We start from the raw sequence: 5,991 nt of genomic DNA on the forward strand, positions 1-5,991 counted from the left end.
TAAAATAACATTCAATAAACTAGTTAAGTCTCATGTCACTAAGCAAGAAATTTTTTATTTATATGAAAAGTACAGTAACATTAAATTAAAAAAATGTAATTTCACTTTGATAATTTAACTATTAATTTAATTTTAGGTAAATTTTTCTCTCTCGTAAGTGTAAATTCTCTTACTTGATTTAATAAAAAATGTTCATCTCAAAAATTTGATTTAAAAATTTATTTTTTTATTAGGTTAAAAAATATAAAATTGTAATTGTAATGAAAAAAGTTTCTTAAATGCCAAAGTAATTTAAATATTTATTGCCGAAGCTTTTTGCCCAATTTTGTAAGATAATATAAAATTTTACAATAAATCATGCATCAAGCAATTTTTTTAGTTAAAGAAAGATAATTCATAAATTTCCTTGTTTCATGTCAAAAGACACTGTTCATCCCATGTTTAGATAAAATAACATATTCAATAAATTAATTGAGTCACATGTTATTAAACAAGAGAATTTGTATTTATATTAACAGTATACTAACAATAAATTAAAAACATTAATTTAACTCTAACAAATGTTAATGTAGTTTTAGATAAATTGTTCTTTCCTTGCTATGAGTTAAGTGAAAATTCTCATTCTTTATTTAATAAAAAATGTTCATCTCTATAGTTTAATTTTATACATGATATATATGATTTATATATTACTAAGTTTACAGATATAATATCAACATTCCAGGTTTAAGAAAACTTTTATAATTTATATTTACCAATATAATAATGAATTAAATAAAATTAATTTAATCCAAAAATTTAAATGTTAGCATGATTTCCAGTAATTTTTTTATTCTTGTAAGTGCAAATATGCCTACTCAATTTTGCAAAAAATGTTATTCTATTATGAATAATCTTTTGTGGATGTTCATATCTTCCTTTATCTTTGGTTATTTATCTTCATTTGTATTTATCTTTTGTAACTTCTTTATCTTTTGTATCTATAAATAGGTTACTCTTCTTGGAATGAATGCAAACAATTATCATTCTCTTTACATTCTTGTCTTCTCTACTTTCTCTCTATTATTCTCCTCACGAGTCATATTATATTTAACACATTATCAATACTTTCTCTCTATTATTTTCTCTATTTCAATTTGATTTATCTATTATGATTAATGTTGTTATAATTAAATATGTCATTTGCTTGAGTTTTGCATACATATACATTACAAGACTTTCGATTTTATTTTGAAAATGATCAATTCCAGCTATTTGCAATTATTCAATTCTTTTTGTGTGGTTAATTTCTCAATGGCATTATATTTAGCTAGCTTTAAAGTTCTGGTTGTCGATGTTTATATTGAACATATCTATTAAACATATATGAAAATTGTAGACATATGAAAATACATTTATGCCCTCTTTAGTTGATTGACACATGTCAATTTTTTGGGTCTTTTTGGCTTATTGATCTTCTTACCTCTTTCTAAAGAAAAGTGAAAGTGCATATCACGTGTAGTATTCGATGTGCACATCACTTGATTCCTTCCATATTATACACTAAGGAGTACTGAAAGCACAGATCACGTGTTCAAGCATTGTATTCCTATGGTTCTAGATTTTTCCTCTCTCAATATCCAGTATCCAGTGTGGTTCTACCTTTTTTCCCCCTCTCATTTTCTTATATATTTTACACTCTCTTTTATGCTTTTTTCTCTCAGCTGGGTTGGGTATTCACCTCCATTTCCTTGATGCGGACCGAGGATTTTATTAGTCCCAGTAAAGAAGCAGAAACAACAGGAGCTCTTCGCTGGTTGCATGATCAGTTAGTTCACTCTCTTATCTTCTAGATTCTTCATCCTACACATGTTTTTGATCTGCATAATCTTCAACTATTTATGTTTATAGAAACTTCCACTAAAGAAGTGGAAAGAACAATAGCTCTTCGTTGGTTGCATGATCAGTTAGTTCACTTTCTTATCTTCTAGATTCTTCTACCTACACATGTCTTTGATCTTCATAATCTTCAACTGTTCTTAATTTTTTAATCTTGAAAATTTTAATGCACAACATTATATAAAAACTTAATGAAAAAACCACCAAATTTAGTGGTAAAAACTGGTTTTTTTCCCCAACCTCCAGATTTTGATAAAAATTGGATTCATACAAAGTTTTAGATTTTTCCTCTCTCATTTCCCTAGATATTTTTTTCTCTCTCTTTTTATTTTGATTGATGTACGTGACTGGTTTTGCTTCTCTGTTTAGATACGTATTGCATTTGGTGATCGTGCTTTGGGTGGGAGAGGCGATTTTGGTTTTCTGCAAAAAAAAAAAATAGTTACAAAACAAAAGGTGAGCATTTTCTCTATATGTTTTGGTATTGCACAAAAGACTAATTTACGAGCTGATTTTGTGTTTGATCATCTTGCCAAATTGTGCCAGAGAGATTATTGTTATTGGTTGTTGATTATTTTTTTATTTATTTTCTCCAGGCATGGCACGTCGTAGGGATTTCATAAGGGATATCGATAACACAAAGGATACCTTGAAGCTTGTCGTTAGAATCATAGACCTGTGGTTTGTTGAAACTAAAGATAAATTTGAACAAGCTGAAATGATTATCATGGATGAAAATGTTGTCTTATTTAACTTTCTTATGTTAATAGATATTGTATGGTGTTATAATAATTTGTTTTCTGATTATTACCTTTGGACTATGATTTTTGTTCTTGCAGGTTGACAAGATTCATGTCCTTATAAGAAAAAAGGAGTTAAAGACATGGAAATTGACTCTAAAGGAGAACAACACTTATATGATGCACAACTTTAAAATTTTTAACAACGAGGGCCAGTATAAGCTATGTTTGCATCCATATAAGTTGATTTTTACTGGTGTCACTATTGTCATAGAAGTGGACCTTCCTAATATCCCTTTAAAGGCATATGAGTTTGTTAATTTTGTTGATATCCTTGCTAGAACCTACCGACGCGATTTGTTAGTTGGTAATGCTATTTATTGTCGAACAAGTTTCAATATCTTATATTTTTGTCTACAGTTATTTTATTTAGTAAGGATGTATATGAATTATTATCTTTTTCCCTCTTTTCTTTCATATTTTAGATGTCATTGGTGTTGTTCATGAGTTGACATCTCACCATGTTTTAATTAGTCCAAAGAGGGTAGTCTTTACCTTGAAAGATCTAAAGTGCAAAAACTATCTCTATCTATTTATTATCCTTTATCTACTTAGTATGAGATTTACAAAATTAAAATTTTTATACTCTTTGGGATGACCTCTATTTACAATTTGTTAATTATTTGAAAGAGACTGGTGGTGGTATGGAGACGGTGGTTATTATGTTAAGACACGCTCACATCAAAGAGGTACAGAGTTTTTCACTTTTGATTTGTTTTTTATATTAAAATGGTGGCTTGGTTATATTTTTTATTTTACTTAATCTTTTAACTTATTTCCTATTATTAAATTGACATGAGTTTACCCAATTACAATAACTAACACATGGCAGGGCTCAAAGCTGTTGATTAATGAATCATTACCTGAAATACAACAATTTAAAGAAAGGTCAGTTACTTTGTGGGCTCTCTTTTCTTTGTATGTAGTTATCATGGATATGTGTTTATCGTACTTAATCATCATTTTTTATTTGCTGTAACAACAGAGTTGGTGTTAGCTTACCTATATTGGGGTTCTAACACAAAGCTCTTCACAAAAGGGTTGTAGCCTGTCACAATCTTCTGGATCATCACAATATTCAGAGAAAGAAAAGTTCTTTTACAAAGTAGAGGTGAAGAGTCTCTCTGAAATCAATGACATTACCACGATACTCTGTTATATGTATTCTCCATTACTTAATTTGACATGATTAATTGATCTAGCCAACTATTGACTATTATAATTACTTGGCTGAATAGGTAACAGATTGTGTTACTATTGGCACTATTAGAAGAATAATCATGGAGAATCATGGATGGTGTTATGCATCATGCATGAAGTGCAACAAGAGTGTTGTACTAGAAAATGAACCATTCAAATGTTCATGTGGCAAATACAATGAAGGGAGTATATTAAGGTTGTGTACTTTTAGTTTACCATTACTGTAACATCCCAATTTTCGTAAACTAGATTAAAAAGGATTGTTATTTATAAATAAATAGAGTTTTAAAAAAAATGATGAGATTTTGTAAATAAATAAATAAGGAGATATAATTATTAATTAAAATAATGATTTGAGAGAAAATAAAAAGGGTATTTTATTTATTTGTTTGATAGAGAATAAAATAAAGTTTGCTTTTATAAAATAATAAATAAATAAATAGAGTAAACCTAGCTATAAATAGCGTTAGGTCAGTTTCCACACTGACGGTGCCTCTTCTTTCCCTCATTTTCGTTTTTCTCCTTCTCCTTCAAAAACCCTCTCTTTTTCCCGCAGCCCACCAAACCTGTCTCAGAAAAATGATGATCTTGAACTCGTTCACCGTTGAATCGTCGTGAAATTTGAGTATCATGTTCGCAACCCAATTCCGAACATTCTCATCGTTGGGAATTTCAAAATCATATCTTAGCTTAGAGGAAAACCCTTCGCATTGTAGCATTTTAGTTTCCCGCAGAAACCCAAAACTGTCTCGGTAAAACTACGATCCCGGTTTCGTTAGCCGTTGGATTTTCATGAAATTTGGATATGTTGTTTGAAATTCAATTGAACACGCTTTGACCGTTGGGATTTGTGAGATAATGTTCGTGGAGGGAGAAAAAGGAAACGCATGAAGACAGTACAAGTGGAGGTTTCAATCTCTTCTCCATCGCTCTGACGTTTGGAAATTCTATCGGAGCAGTCGGAGGAATAACTGAAGGAATCTCAAGGAATCATTAGAAATGTTACTATCGCTGGCTGAAGACACGTGAGTCCGCTCAGAGGTAAGGGATGAGTTTATCGCAATTGGGGATTAGAATGAACATGTGTAGGGATCCTTAGAGAACTAAATTTGGGTTTATTTTGGGATGTTTATTGAATTATAATTTTCTCTTTATGATTATAAATATAATATTATTGTGTTCTATGTACCAATTGATGTCCTGATGAGAATTGATTGATAAACTTGAGTGCTCTTGATGTCTTTGTGTTTAACCCATGAATTTGATTAATTGATTTTGATATAATTGTAAGAAACTATTTCAGGGATTTTACACCCCATGTTGTGATGAAATCTTTTGTATAAATTGTTATGTTGAGGTTATGAAATGATGATTCAAACTGTGAGTATGTGATAAATTGAACATGTGACGGATGATGAAATACATGTGTATTGAGATGAGATATGTGTATTGAGTTGTGAACTATGAACTATGCAATCACACAATTGTAAGACCCTTTAAGGGCGACGAGTATTGTGATGGGATCCACTGTGGGAATTCGACGAGTTAAAATGATTTTGAAAACAATTGAGTAGATGTGTGTATTGCATAGTTCATAGGTAAAGTGTACATGATTCATGAGGTGTGATAACATGTTAAATTGAGATTATACCATTGTGATTGGGATTAAGTGTATGTGATAAATTGAGTATGTATATGATTGAGATATATATGTGCATCGAGTTGTGAACTATGAATTGTACAATCACACGATCATAAGTCCCTTCAAGGGCGACGAGTTAATGCTAAGTCCCTTTTAGGGCGACGAGTTGATGTTAAGTCCCTTTTAGGGCGACGAGTTGATGTTAAGTCCCTTTTAGGGGGACGAGTTGATGCTAAGTCCCTTTTTGGGCGAGGAGTTAATGTTAAGTCCCTTTAAGGGCGACGAGTTAATGATAAGACCCTTAAAGGGCGACGAGTTAAAATTATTTTGAGAATAATTGAGGAGTCGTGTGTTTTGTACAGTTCATAGATAGAGTCTGTGTGCTAAAATAATTTTAGGGGTTGGACCTGAATCAAGAGGGAGAGGCCCTGACGGACTCTTCGGAGTGTAGGCCTTGGGGGTCACCGGGTT

General features: G+C 31.0%; 1 long non-coding RNA gene across 1 annotated transcript; it reads left to right on the plus strand.

Moving 5' to 3' along the window:
• The first annotated feature begins 1,583 nt into the window (after positions 1–1,583).
• Positions 1,584–4,151, plus strand: LOC114394844. Its single transcript, XR_003662857.1, has 5 exons — positions 1,584–1,807; positions 2,248–2,334; positions 2,718–3,566; positions 3,664–3,789; positions 3,917–4,151. It is a non-coding gene; the product is annotated as an uncharacterized LOC114394844 (long non-coding RNA).
• The last annotated feature ends 1,840 nt before the right edge of the window (positions 4,152–5,991 follow it).

Source organism: Glycine soja, chromosome 18 (assembly GCF_004193775.1).
Source record: "Glycine soja cultivar W05 chromosome 18, ASM419377v2, whole genome shotgun sequence".
In the NCBI taxonomy this organism is placed as follows: domain Eukaryota; kingdom Viridiplantae; phylum Streptophyta; class Magnoliopsida; order Fabales; family Fabaceae; genus Glycine; species Glycine soja.